General features: G+C 39.7%; 1 protein-coding gene and 1 long non-coding RNA gene across 4 annotated transcripts in view; one reads left to right on the forward strand and one right to left on the reverse strand.

Annotated features, from left to right (window-relative positions):
- Positions 1–12462, reverse strand: part of LOC138526079 (uncharacterized) — a 169203-nt gene extending 156741 nt beyond the window's left edge. For both annotated transcript variants that reach the window (XR_011283480.1, XR_011283481.1), the window contains exon 1: positions 12336–12462. This is a non-coding gene — a long non-coding RNA (uncharacterized lncRNA). The remainder of the gene's footprint in view (positions 1–12335) is intronic.
- The window catches only part of SAMSN1 (SAM domain, SH3 domain and nuclear localization signals 1), a 1266558-nt gene that overhangs the window by 36418 nt on the left and 1215369 nt on the right, over positions 1–14771 (forward strand). The window lies entirely within an intron of this gene.

The following is a 14771-nucleotide window of genomic DNA, read 5'->3' on the forward strand; positions in this document are numbered from 1 at the left end:
GTGTCTCTAACTACCGGCCTATATCCCGGGTTAGAGTCTCAACTAGATTCTTTAGCTCACCATCCTTTCACAGAAGAGAGATTTCCACTACATATCAGTCTTTGTCCTGGCCAAGGGCAGTCCAGCACCAACATGCCAGGCAATTCTCTTCTGAACAAGAGTACCAACAGCAACCCCAGAGCCCTGTGCATTGTACATTTGTGCGTAATATACTGTTTTTGTATTAACATGTAGTAATCATTGGGCCATTGGGCAAAAAAATCCATGGTGGATTGAAAAATCCCTATTGTATACAGATACAGTTTGTGACATTCACATGGTTTTAAGGTTTACTTGTTACAGAATATATGTGTGTGTTTGAAGTAGTTAGATATCCTTTAGCGTATACTAACTGTAATGGATTTTTAAAATATAATACTGCAGTACTATGGATGTATTGTGTAAGTATAAGTTGATGGCATGTTTTAAGTGTATTTAATGAATGGTATGTTTACAGGGTATTCATTGATTATACCAAATACAAAACAGAGAATGATTTTTTTAACCGAAACAATTAGAATGAAAAAACCTTGCATTTTTTAATTTTACATATGAGGTGGGATAAGATGTTAAACAGGTGGGAAGGGGGTTAGGGTAAGGGTTAGGGTAAGCATAGGGAAACGAAGGGCTATCTTGGGAAACCCCTAAAATAATAAAATAAATGCAATGTTTTTTTGTTATAAATGTTTCATTAAAGAAGTATTCTCTGAAAAGGTTTTTAAAATAATCACATAGAAATGTTTACAGTAGTTAGATATCCATTGGCATCTTCTAACTGTATTGCATTTTAAAAGTTCTACTGTAGTCCTATGGATGTATTATATAAGTATAAGTGTGATGGCATGTTTGAAGTGTATTGTAATGTTTAAATATGTGAGATACCCATTGGCCTATTCTAACTGCATTGGATTTTAAAAGCACTAATGTAGTAATGAAGGGTATGTTTAGAGTAGTTAGATACCCGTTCCCGTATTCTAACTGTATTGGATTTTAAAAGTTCTACTGTAGTTCTTTGGATGTATAATGTAAAAATAAGTGTAATGGCATGTGTGAAGGTTTGAAGTGTATTGTAATGAAGTGCATGTTTAAAGTAATTCGATACCCATTGGCATATTCTAAATGTGTATTGTATGGTAGTCTAATGAGTAAATGTGGGTTGCAAGAATATTAGGTAGGTGGGTAACCTATGTTTTTAAGTAACTAAGTGCCATTACATTCAAACTAACCAATTGTTTTTTTGACATATTGAGTATAGTGGCCTGAAGTGGTTGTTGCAACAGTGTGGTGTATCATGCATACTGTTGTGAAGGTTTTCTTACTGGGAGATACTTGGCTGTTTGTAAAGCCAGTGAGTTTACAGTTATTTTTAGTACCATTTGCATTGTACCTTAAAAGCATTACTATCACATATTGGTCATGTAAATATATCTGTATGGTGGAGCGATTGTCTGAATTACAAAACAGGCACAATAGACCATTGTTTGCATTTTGCAGATTCTGGTGAAATGGAATGTGTGCTCTGACACTTTGAAACATCTTCTATGTGCTAGATGGAATTACCAGTAAATATCTTAGACCAAATAACCAGACAAACCCAAGCAAGATGGTAAAATATTGCTTTAATATCAATGAAAGAAAGCATGGAGATATAACAGCTATCAAAATAGATACACTTTATCTTGATTGTACAGAGCTTATATACTTTTACATACGTCATTTATGACGACATTCTACGTGGCATCTCCAAAACATATTAACGGGAGGGATTGGGTTAGGAGAACATGATTACTTATATAATCATATAAGGGTTAATAACTCATTGGCTGCCCCTTGTCTGTAGAACACACCATAAGCTACTTCTACACAAAAAACATACTGATTATAGCAGAGGATATGGCAGTGGATTGGTAAATGAAACATTGTATGTAAAAGTGCATGGCAGGTTTTATGATTGGTTGGCAACCCCATCCAACCTTGGACATTCGGCTTGTTTAGCAGCACATGAATGAAAACAAAACCTAGGTGCTTGAGATACGTCAATTCATTCCTTGTTTTCCCAATGAGTCCATCATATGTTATCAACCCGATCCTTAGTCAAGGTCTTCTGTTTGTAGTTGACCTCGTAGTCTGCTCACTGTCCTGGAACATTCCAGAGAGTGTGAACAGAGCTCTATCTCCATCTGTGCTTTTAATGAATGGCCCTTGTTTTCGACTTATGAGTCACGTGTTAGGAGACCACGATTGTGTTCATTTCAGCCTATCATTTACTATTATTTGATTTGATTAAACAGAGTGCAATTGCTCTTTCTGGCCTTTAGAAACTTGCTCACTCCACTTCACATGGGCTATTGCCTTGGTAGTTGTTCAACACTTGGCACTTGCAGATGTATTTGCCTCCCCTAATCTTAGCAGAAATATATCTTATGCACATGGTCTGTTTTTTTGACTTCCTTTGTGCCTTGCACCCACCTTTTGAAATAGCCTCCTTGATCCCAGGCCAAGGTACTCCCTTATTCTGCACACAAAAACAGATTATTCATCAGTTCTTCAATTTGCAAACCTAGGCTCGTCTTTTGAGGTAGCAGGGTTGATTCTTAACACAGCCCATCATCCATTTTCTTCCAATGGTCGTCCAAAACGTTAAGTATATACCTCTTTTTAGAAAGCTTCTATGTACCTTTTCTACCTTGCTTTACAGTGTATTTACAGTTAGTGGTCAGCACGTTACTTCATCTTCTTAAATTCACGATTACTTTGTCTTTAAGTACATGTTTCTCTCAGTGCTTCAGTCAACTTGTCAATCTTAAGTATTTTCATATCATTTCTGCATAGGTTGAAACATTTTCTTTATGACATTATTCTGTTGTCATCAGACTTTACTTAGAGTTTGTTCATATTACCCATAGCCAAATTCTGGCATATTGGTTGTGGAAATCCTTCCTGGTAGCATCTTTCTTCTGCCTGAGGGTATATTCTGAATGGCTGACTGGGTGCATATCTTCTTTCATACACTTGACACGTTATAGGAATGTTGCATGGATTCATGCATGGGTTCCCAAATGTAGCTCTTCATCTGTTTCTCCAATGGGATGGTAGTGAGGGGGCAGGACCAGAGAAGAGGCATCCACCTACTCCTCTACAAATGGATTCACAATTTGCTGGATACATGGACACATTGTTCATTAGTTATGTGCTCTTGTGAATTGGCTGCAGTGAGTGCATGCATGTTTCCACGTGTATGAAATCTGGAAGATTTCATTCATATGGTTGTTTTTTGTTTCTAGCACTTGTAGTAAGTACAATACGAAATCAGGTCGATCTTCCTGTATGTTTAAGGTGAATTTAATAATTCCTAACCAGTTGTCCAATTCTTGCCTTCTACCTGAGGCACCGTAGGCACTGTCAGGATTATTTGTGGCATTTCTATGAAGGAAGCGCATTTGCAAACACAACTCGTCTGAACCGTTTGCGTAAATATTGTCAACAATTGGTGACATCTGGACAAGAAGATTAATTGCTTCATTTGCATAGCAATTTACTCCAGTTGCATTCCGGAATTCAAAACGACCAGAGAGTTTTGCATCTCTATCCTTTGATAGACCTGCAGTTGTTTCTGGACGAGTGAGATCTGTCCCTGTATCTTTTGATGGACCTGCAGTTGGATTTGGACCATAGAGTTTTGTGTTTATATCATTTGAAGGACCTGCAGTTGTTTTTTTGTTTTTTGGGTGGGATTGCGGGGAGATCTACCATAGCTTCTGTTTTTATTGGTTCTCTTTTTAAAGGTTTTATTTTTTAAGGTACAGGGTACATATCTATATGTGGGTATACAGTGCACGTAGCCTGTTGTATTATATTATGAAAGTAATGTCAGCATTGAATTTGTTAGCATTACAGCTCACTAGGAATAGACTATCAAGTTTACGGAGATGTGAAAGTGCTACGTAACTCGTTCCTTTTTGAAGACTGTGCTGCCAATATCGATCAGTGTGTGATCTAGAATTAGACCTTGTAACTTGTGAATAGTGACAGTATATGCAAGAGACAGAGAGAATTGTTCTCTGTGTAGAAACATGCCTTTGAAAAGAAGGAAACGTGATATTGTGCAACCTATTCTTTTAACATCTGCAAGTTTGTCAAAGTGGATGTTCAAAAAATGAATGTTGTCATGTGGATATGTTTGGACACCAACAACTGTACCAATTGCTCCATTGACTAAACCTTGTCCTACATCAAAGTAACATTTTAGAATTACTCTGCAGTTTAGACACAGAATTAATAGTTTTTATAATCCAGCTGTGTTGGAGATACATGTTTCTAAGATATTTAGTCTAGCTGTGCTTGTTGCCCAATATGGATTGTCTTGACATGCACTTTTAATGTATTTGTGGAGCTTATATGCACTATGTACTGCATGTGATTTTTCAACCTTTTATCATTGAATTGGGAACAACTTGCAAGCACTGGCATTAAGTACATGCATTTTAGTTTTTGCTGAGTTCATTGACATCAGGAGCAGATGTCTTTTGTCCATACAGTTCATGGATTACTCTACTTGTTCAAATGGAGTTTGCATGTTTAGTAAGCATAGCAGTTCTAATGCTTTTTAAAATGTTAGCATAGATTAGATCTGTAGATTGACATATTTTGAGTTAGATCTCTGTAGCAAAAATGTCACCTGAGATTTACATTCCCATTACTCTCAAGTGTGTATGGCATTCTTTGTTTCCTAATGTTTTGAATATAGGTTGATCTTTAACTGGGCTTAACTGTAGGAGGTCTCCAAAAACAATACTGTGTCTTCCTCCAAACAGTTGTTCATGGTTGTTTTTTTGGACTTCCTGCATTCTGAGATGAATTAAAGCCAGCATGAGGTTGGAAACCATGCTTACTTCATCACCAGGAGCACCATCATTTGTTGTTGAATTCTGTGTACTTCAGTAACAGCTTCTGCTGACAATTTGTAGAATTCTAATTTGTTTTGGTGTTCAACTAGAAGGAAATGTAATCTGTGTTACACCTTCTATGTGGTAAGCAGCTAGACCTATGGGGGCTGTTGCAACAACTGAAAGGTTGGTATTTGCTAACTCTTGTAGACATTTCCTGATTATTTTAATTAAGACGTTTTTGCCAGAACCAGCTTTACCATTTACATACAAGTGCAGAGGTTTATCAAGTTTACAGCTACAAGTTGCAGTTTCATGTTTTAGTCCATGTTCAATTTCTTCAGTGACTCCTAGGTAAATGGTGAGTTGTTCATCATTTAGCTGTGATTTGAGCACTGACAAATCTTCTTATTGTTGTTTAGATTGATACATGTTTTTTTTCTACCCCAGTCATGGCTATTTCTGCTTTATTTTGAAGGAGTGTTTCTCAAAGTGGTTCTTGGCTTCCTAAAAGAGAAAGTTGACTGCCTTCAAGAGTGTCTTTATCTAGAAGTGTTTCAATGTCTTCCTCTTGTTGGCGTTCATTGTCCAACATTTGTTTGTGTTGTTTAAATTTGACATTTGGTACACTGCTTTCATTCGCCTTGAATGCATCTTCAAATGTGTCATGGTCACCTAACAATTTTTCTTCTTTTCTCCAAGGCCTGACTAGTTGAAATAGGGCATGTAACAAAGTTCTCTATGTTGTGGAGATTTAACAATAACTTTACATGATTAATTAGGGTGTGTTTTACTAGGCTTCCATCACAACCTGAGACTGAATATTTGCCAGTTCTGTCACCTGGCATGACATTGTTTTTGTACAAGTAGTATGGGCTATGTCGTACAGGCACATATTTTCCAAAGCAGTACATCTGTTTGGATAGTATGTGCCAATTGCATTTTTTTTACATCTTTATTTATTATTTTCAACAAGTACATGGAAGATAATAATACAAGGTAAGCACATACAACAATACCTATAAATCTTACCATATATATATATATATATATGTTAAACAGTAATTCCCCCCAAAAAAATAAACATTAACTAAGTTCCATAAAGAGACTCATTGGAGTAATAAAACATATTATAAAAACAATATATTCTCCTCAAGATTTATCCACTTTCCTTAACATACAAACAAGGAAAAGACATAACAACACTTACACAAACACGAGACTACAAAAAACTAAGAGTACTATTGACCATATTAAGACACCTAACCCACCACATTAGCCGATATCCCATTACCATATAAACCAATAAAAGATTTCCACACTGTCCAATAGGCCTCCTCTTTACCCTGCCTCCTAAACATGACCAACTCAAAATCAGACAATATCACCACATCATTAATCCAATCTTCCACTTTTGTCTTCTTCCTGGTCTTCCACACCTTCAAAATTGGTTTTACTGCTATCACCGGGATTTTATCTGACCAAGATCCATACAAACGAGCCATTAAACAGCACTCATTTTTTGCCAATAATAAAACCTGCAACAGTCCTCCTGGAAATGTAATTGATAAGGTCATGTCCAACCTATCCAGCACCTCACACCAAAAGGCCAGTACTCTGGGACAGTACAACATATGGATCAATGTCCCTTTCTCTTTCCCATATCCCCAACAAAAAATCATCAGTTATTAACCCTAAAGCACACATACGTACCGGTGTCCAATACAATCTTCCCAAAACCTTCTGATGTATAAGCTGTAACTTAAGATTCATCTTTCTACCATAGCCCACCGGCCACATGTACTTCCAGACTTCCTCATCGATCACACAACCCAAATGTATCTCCCACTTATGCTTCAAAGTATTCCATGAACCCATCACTGAATCACTCTCCTGCATAAGCTTCAAATACGTAGATACATTACGTGGCGACAAACAAAAAATGGTCCAACCCGCTGGCTCCTTCTCTACCGGCACAGACAACATATTGAATACCTGGGTCAGAAGATTTTCTAATTCCCTAAATCTAGTCCTTCCTCTCCCACTTAAATGAAACACTCTTTGAAGTTTCTAAAAGGACAAAAGGACACCAAGCGCCCATCGCACAGTAAATCCCCTAGTGATAAGATCCCTTTCGAAATCCAACTCGGCCAATATAAAGTTCTATTTCTAAGTTGCAACACAGGGTTATACCAAATTGATGAGTTATGGCTCAAGAACACAATTTTGCAGAACCTTTAGGTAGCTTCCCCATAGAAAATATATTTCCCAAGTGGAAATGTAACAAGGCACTCCTCTCTATAGTCAACCAGATTGGTTCCCCTTCTGTCTCTACCCTTGCATACAGGGCCGCTTTCTTCAAAATAAATCCTCTATGATATTTTTCCAAGTTTGGATATCCAAACACCCTTCCTTAGTATCCCGTTGTAAAATAAACCTTGGAATCTTTGGAGCCTTCTTCTCACCCCAAAGAAAATCTTGGAAGACCCGATCAATTTCTTTAAACAACTTCTTTGAGAAATGAAGGGGAATCGACTGCATAACATACACAATCTTAGGCAGAAGTGACATTGTAATCGTATTAACCTTTGCCCAAATCCCTAAATCCAATCTTGACCACTTACTAATATCTCTCCTAAGGGTTGTTTCTAATAATTTATTCACATTAAATTGAACCATCTTCCGGACATCTCTAACAAGAAAAATCCCCAAATACGTTACATACGTCTCAGACCACTTACAATTCCATCCTGCGAAATCCCCCCTTCTAACTGCCACCGAGAGTGAGAACATCTCTATTTTATCCCAATTGATTTTAAACACGAAAACTTGCCCACCTTTTCAAGTACTTCCTTAAGAATCACACTACCTCTCCCAGGGTCTGAGAGCACCACCACCATATCATCAGCATAAGAAAGGACTTTAACTTCCTATGCCCCAAAGGTCCGGCCCGTAACCTCTGTTTATTCCGTATCAATGTTGCCAAAGGCTCCATAGGGATGTTGAATAAAAAAGGTGACAAAGGACATCCTTGTCTCGTACCTCTAGCAAGACTAAAAGCTTCCGAAAATTCACTATTGAGCCAGACACGTGCCTTAGCAGAATCCTGAAGACAACACACCATCCCTCTAAACCTACTTCCAAATCCCATTTTCTCCATAGTAAATTCTAGAAGATCCCAGTTCACTCTGTCAAATGCCTTCTCAGCATCCATGAAGACCAGGGCAGAATCGACACGTTCATTACTATGCAGACTTATTATATCCACTAAAGTTCTTATATTATCATATCTGCGTCTACCCTTCATGAACCCCACTTGGGATTCATGAATTATTTTCCCCATACAATCACCCAATCTATTTGCCAGTATCTTGGTAAAAAGTTTGACATCAACGTTCAACAGAGAAATGGGCCTATAATTTTTACATTTTTACTATTGCTTCCTCCTTTAAGAATCATTGTAATAATAGCCTCAGACATTGTCTGACACAAGCCCTTCTCCTGTAAAAAAGAGTTAAATAATTTGCACAATATTGGAGCCAAAAAAGTATCAAATTTCCTATAAAATTCCACGGGTAGTCCGTCTAAACCCACAGATTTCCCTAACTCTAATTGCCCAATTGCCAACAGTACCTCCTCGACATCAATGTCCACTTCCAGCATTTTATTATCATCAAATGACAGTTTTTTAATAGGAATGTGTTCAAACAAGCCCTCCAAATCCTGCCTGGATACTGATCCCTCTTCCATATATAAAGCTTCATAATAATTCCTAAATCTTGCACAAATCTCAGCATTTTTCCATGCCAATTTTCCACTCTCATCTTCAATTCCCTGAACAGAAGGTCTCCCACTCATACTCCTCAATCTATTCGCCAATAGTCAACCACTGCTGTCCCCAGTCTCCCAATACTCTTGACGCTAGAAGAACAGACCTCGTTCAGCCATCAAGTTGGTTGTGTTCGCCAATTTTTACTTAACCAGATTCATCTCACATCTGTCTTTAGTCCTCCCCAATCGGGCATACTTTTGTTGCATCTCAGACAACCTTGCCTCTAACAAATCCAAATAATTCATGGATTTATTCCGAAGGCGTGATCTTGAGACAACCTCTAATTGTCGCTTTAAAACTATCCCATACCGTCTCTTGATCAGCAGAACCTACATTGATTTTAAAAAAACGAGTCATATGGGACAACAAATCAGCGGTAACATCCTTTTCCTCTAGCATCCCGTCTTCAATCTACACCTCCTAAAGGACAGAGTTACCATTTCCATCTGTAGACAGAGATCCACTAATGCGGGATCAGAGATTTGCCTCTCTCTAATAGTAACTTCAAGGGTTTTAGCCATCAACATCCCACTAATCAATATATAATCCAACCTAGAGAAAGAATCATGCACTGGGAAAAAAAAGTAAATTCTTTTTCATGAGGATGCAGTTCCCTCCATATGTCAACCAATCCAAATTTCTCAAAAAAAAAATCAAATTCCCTACAAGTGTTCATATTGGAATATCTACACGAACTAAGTCTATCCAATTTGTAATCACAAACACAATTAAAATCCCCCGCCCCCAAAACAATAGTTTGGCCTCCATTTCACTCAACAGTTTTGAGATATCATCAAAGAAACCCTTACCAGAACTACATGGTCCATAAATGCAAGCAGAGGTGATCAACCTTTCCTTATAAATTACATCAGCAAAAATCATACGACCTTGCCCATCCATCACTACCTTTTCAACCTTATATTGCAGTCCTCTCTTGAATAAAATACTCACCCCCCCCTAGAGGCGGAAGAGTAACAATTAGAGAGATCTTTATCATACCTAGAGTTAGTCAGCCATTGCCTAGATTCATCTATCAAATGGGTTTCATGTAAAAAAACAATATCAGCCTTGGACCTCGATAACCTCGCCATAACCTTTCTCCTTTTCTTAGGACATTTCAATCCCTTAACGTTCCATGTTACCGCAGTCAAATCATTCACTCCCATTTCAACCTATTACAAACAGTCGCTAACATAGAATACTGTCACAACCTTCAAATATAAGCAGCATAGCACCATTTTAAGGATTTCAGACATCAGCATACCAGGAACAACCAAGCCTCGAAGCATCAGCAACAGAAGTTGAAGAGCGGAGCCAGCATAGACACACAGTGTAAAAGAAACAATAGACACACAAACTACACATCCACATGACACAACATTTAAACACAAAACAAATAATAACAAAATAGAACCCTGAAGAGAACCCCCAGAGAACAGTGAATACCAAGCATCACCATACACTTGATATTCTATCCTAACCCTTTCAAGGATGTAGCTGCCACGTTAATTACACATTCATACATGAAATATCTTAATCCCCCAATGCTAAGAAAGAAACGAAAAAAGAAAAGGCCTACCACAAACATCACAACCAACTGTAAGAGGACAGGTCCCTACTAGAACTATTCAGATTGCACAAGAACCCAAAAAAGTCTAATTAAGTCCTAAATACGCATTTAACTTACCCAACAACCCCAGTCCCCCTGACACCATCATAATAACATTCAATCCTATGCTATCACTTATCAAGCCCCAAGCGATCATCAAAGATCTATGTATTCAAGATGTCGACATACAGGCTCCAGCCAATAAAAAAAGTTCAACCCAGAGCATACCATCCCCCCCATCATTTAAACCTATACCCAGCATAAGCAACAAGTTTGCAGCGTAGAGAACACCATAGCATTCCCCGTAATGGCCACCAGCAAACCAGTCACCTCATTCATAATAATAAAGCACCAAGCAGCATATATGAATGTACCCCTTACTAGTGTCCCTCTCATATAGAACACAGAATGTAAAAAGGCAGACCCCAGTGTGAAACACAATAGGTCCAATGTTTTACAGATCAGCACTAACTTCAATGAAGGCCTTCAAAAAACATTTCATACATTGGAAAATTGCATGTTCACAGATGATTGAACAACCAAGGAAGTACGATTGGCTTTGACCCCTTGAAATACTCATCACATTCATCACATGAGATTTAGGCTTCCGTCTGCTGTCACCAGCATACATTCTGGCCCTTTACATATGCCCAACTTTACCCATGTCTATCCATTATGGTAATCATGCTAACACATCATTGCCATTCACCTATTCAGTATGAACTAGCAACTACCAGTAGCTTCCAATGAACCAGCACGCTTGCAATTTATGACATTGGGCCTCATTACCAGTTTGGAGGTAGCCATGCCCTTTTTACCGGCATGGCTATCCCCAAACTCAGGTCTGGATTCCGAAAATTGGGAATTACCGGGCCATTTCGACCTTTGCAGGCCCAGTAATTCCCATTCGCGGGACCCGGTATGTCCCCATTCCCATTTGAGCCCCCATAGGGCTCAATGGGAATGGGGAGGATGGTAACAACAGTCCCATTAATAACGGGGCCGTTGCTACCATCCGGTACTGCTCGTGGGTGCCGCTCTGCACGTCTGGTCTGACCAGACGTGCAGAGCGGCCCCCGCAAGCAGAACTCGTAATGTTGCGGCGAGGCACCAACGGCGCCGGTAGCACTACCAGCGCCGTTGTTGCCTTACTGCAACACTTATAATGAGGCCCATTGTTCCATTACTGCTTACATAAGTCATCCAAGGAACATATTCATGTATTCTGAACTGTACTCCCCCAGAAGGTTCCCACCCCTTCCCAAATGCAAGTTTCATGCAGCTTTTGAGAAATGCTCTAATATGTATGAATCCATATTGCCAAATCCAAACGTTCAGCACTAATCCATCATGTAAATTATATTCAAACTGAGAGATCAGTAATATGCAATTCCTACAGTCCAATCTGCACACATCAGAACATTAGACACATTAAAGAATGAATAGGAGTCCCCTCAGAGAGCGCAAACCTCCCAAAAGCAATTCAAAGCCTCTCCATATAAACCCACTCGGCGTTACCATGAGTGGTCCAAAGGCCAGAACTAACGTGGCTCACAGTAATTACAAGCCCCCTCCTTTACATACAGGCCAGGAGAACTAGTCCGCTATGCCAAGAGTCCGCATCATCGAACACTCGACAGCACACATAGTCCATTGTTCACAACAACACAGTTAGCGCACTTATTTCACAATACATTTCTCAACATTGACCTATAACTGCATTTGTTTCTTGCACTGGATGTTAAGCTTACACACCGGCCATTACTGCAATAGATTAGGGGTCATGTAGGCATTACACTGTATATGATACACGCGACAGCAGCAGCTCACACAGAAATCTCTCATCAGCGCGTTCATGTGCCAACAGTAATAACAGTATCACAGTAAGTATGAGTTTGCCTGAGCCTTCCTTCCCATGAAGTGACAGGAACTCGCAGAGCATCCCCTCCTCCCTCTGGCCCCAGCTTACAGTACAAGTGCCACATCCGTCATCTGCAGACAGTCCTCTGTCACAACATCCTTATGGACATTCGCCGATGTGAAGATCTAAGTGAAGGGCGATCACATAGTATTACAACACAGTGGTCCGTATCCGGAAATAAAAAAACAAATCCAACGCAAACCACGTTGCCCAGGTCCTTTCCTCTAACCCCAGCAAAACAATCCACAGGCATTATCTCGTGTGCGGCATTCAAATCAAAGAAAAATCAAGTGCACCATTTAAATAAAAGCAAAGCAAAGAACGGATTCAACGACTTTTAATAATATTTAAACAAACAACCACAATGACTGAAAAATAAAAGAGAAAATAATAAAACCAACTTAACACAAATCAGAAAAAAAAACATGTAGATCAAAATCCATTTATCTTTTCTTCCTCAGAAGCGATCTGAATTTTCAATAGGAGCCTCTTCCATGGGCTGATGATCCAAATCCAAATCTGTGAGGAATGCCTCAGCATCCTTATTATCCATGAAGGAGTGCACTGTTCCATTAAGCACTGCCCTTAATATTGCTGGGTAGATCATATAATACTTTAGATGCTTCCTTCTTGCTTTCTCCTTGGCTGTGTTAAAAGCTCTCCTTCTTTCCAGTAGATCATGGCTTAAATCTCCAAAGATCATGATTTTATGTGATCCCCACAACAAGTCATTTTTTTCTCTTGCCTTCCTCAGCACCAATTCTCTCGCTGGGAATCTCAAAAATGTTATGATGAAGTGTTGAGGTCTTTGCCCAGGTGTTGGCTTGGGGCCCAGAGACCTATGTGCCCTCTCAATCTCCAGAGGGGTTTTGGGATCAAGACTTAACAGCTTAATCAGAGCTCTTTCCATGAAAGCTGCAGGGATACCTGTTCAGTATTCTCTGGAAAACCAGCCACCCAGATGTTATTTCTCCTAGAGTAATTCCCCTGCTCAGAGCATTTAAGAGTGAATTTTTCAACTTGAGCTGGTAGTCCTTTTATCTGAATAGCCATTTTCAGGGAGTCATCACTCATCACGGTTAGATGACCCTCCGTGTTAGTAACTTTTCCAGACAACTCATTGTATCTGTCTTCAGAAGCTACAAGGTAAGCCTTGATGTCAGCAATATCTGTAGTCACTTTGAACATCAGCTCCATCAGTTTATCCTCTTTTCTCAGAGTTGATCTCTTCCCCTTTCTGCCTCTTAGATGGTTGTGAATTTCCTGTATTTTCCTCAGCCATTGTAGTGAATACAGGGAGATGAAGGCAGGTACAGGAGGTCAGCCCTCAGGCAGCCATCCTGTAGGTTCTGGATTTTTTTTAAATGTCCTGCCTGTTGGGATCATTTGCAGCTACTGTTTCTATCTCCTGGTAGGATTTTAGTGCCATTTTTTCCCCGATGAATCTTGACCAAGGTCTAGCCAGACAATGGGCCTCATTACAAGTTCGCCGGTAGCCGTGCCGGAAAAACTGGCAGGCTGCAGCCGGACCCAGAAATACCATTCTACCTTTGTGATTGCCAGAATCACCAGGGCATTTCAACCCTGGTGACCCGGTAATACCGGAGGCAGAATTCCAAAAATCCCCATTCCCATGGAGTCCTATAGGACTCCATGGGGATGGGGACAGTGGAAACACTGGATCCATCTATGACGGAGCCGGTGTTTCCATTTCCGCCTGCAGGTGGGTGGCGTTACTCCAGCCAGGTCAGACCTGGTGGGAGTGACACCTCCCGCCTGCAGAACTCGGAATCAGCCGGTCCCGAAACAACGGTGGCGGCGGATTTACTGTCACCGTTGTTTCCAGACCATTAGGGCCATAATGAGGCCCAAAGTTTTCAGATTTGCCATATAGGGCTGTACCTGTTAAACAATCTGAAGCTTTGTAGTCCCCACATTCTCTATATGACAGCATTTTGATAACAAAGCTGTACAACAGGGGCACATGAAATGTCATCCCAAATGTCTTTTAGCTCTGTCATCTCAGCTTTGGTGAGCAAGGCTGTGACATATCTTGCAAATGCAATGGAGTTGTCTGCAATACATTGAATGTCTATATTTGCATTCCACAAGAAGGCAATGATCGCACTGTAATCATTGATGTACTTTTAATGTAGTATGTGTGTTTAGGGGATTTCCCTTTTGCAGTGTGCTTAACAGAAGACATCAAGCTATTTACTTGTCCTTTGGTGGAAACTGGTATAGGGAAGCCAAGGTGACATTTGGTATAGTATTAACATTGGTTTTTATATCAACGTCAGCAGTATTTGTCACGCTTATGTTTTTGGAAGCGTAAGATTTGTGTACGTAGGCCAGTATGTGTATTTTCTGAAGGGATGTCACATATAATGGCCTCATTAAGAGTTTGGAGGTAGCCATGCCCTTAATAAGACCAGACCAGGCGGCACCTGCGAGCAGACCAGGATGGTAGCAACGGTACCATTA

The sequence above is a fragment of the Ambystoma mexicanum genome, chromosome 7p, assembly GCF_040938575.1.
Source record: "Ambystoma mexicanum isolate Mex_15411 chromosome 7p, UKY_AmexF1_1, whole genome shotgun sequence".
In the NCBI taxonomy this organism is placed as follows: Eukaryota; Metazoa; Chordata; class Amphibia; order Caudata; family Ambystomatidae; genus Ambystoma; species Ambystoma mexicanum.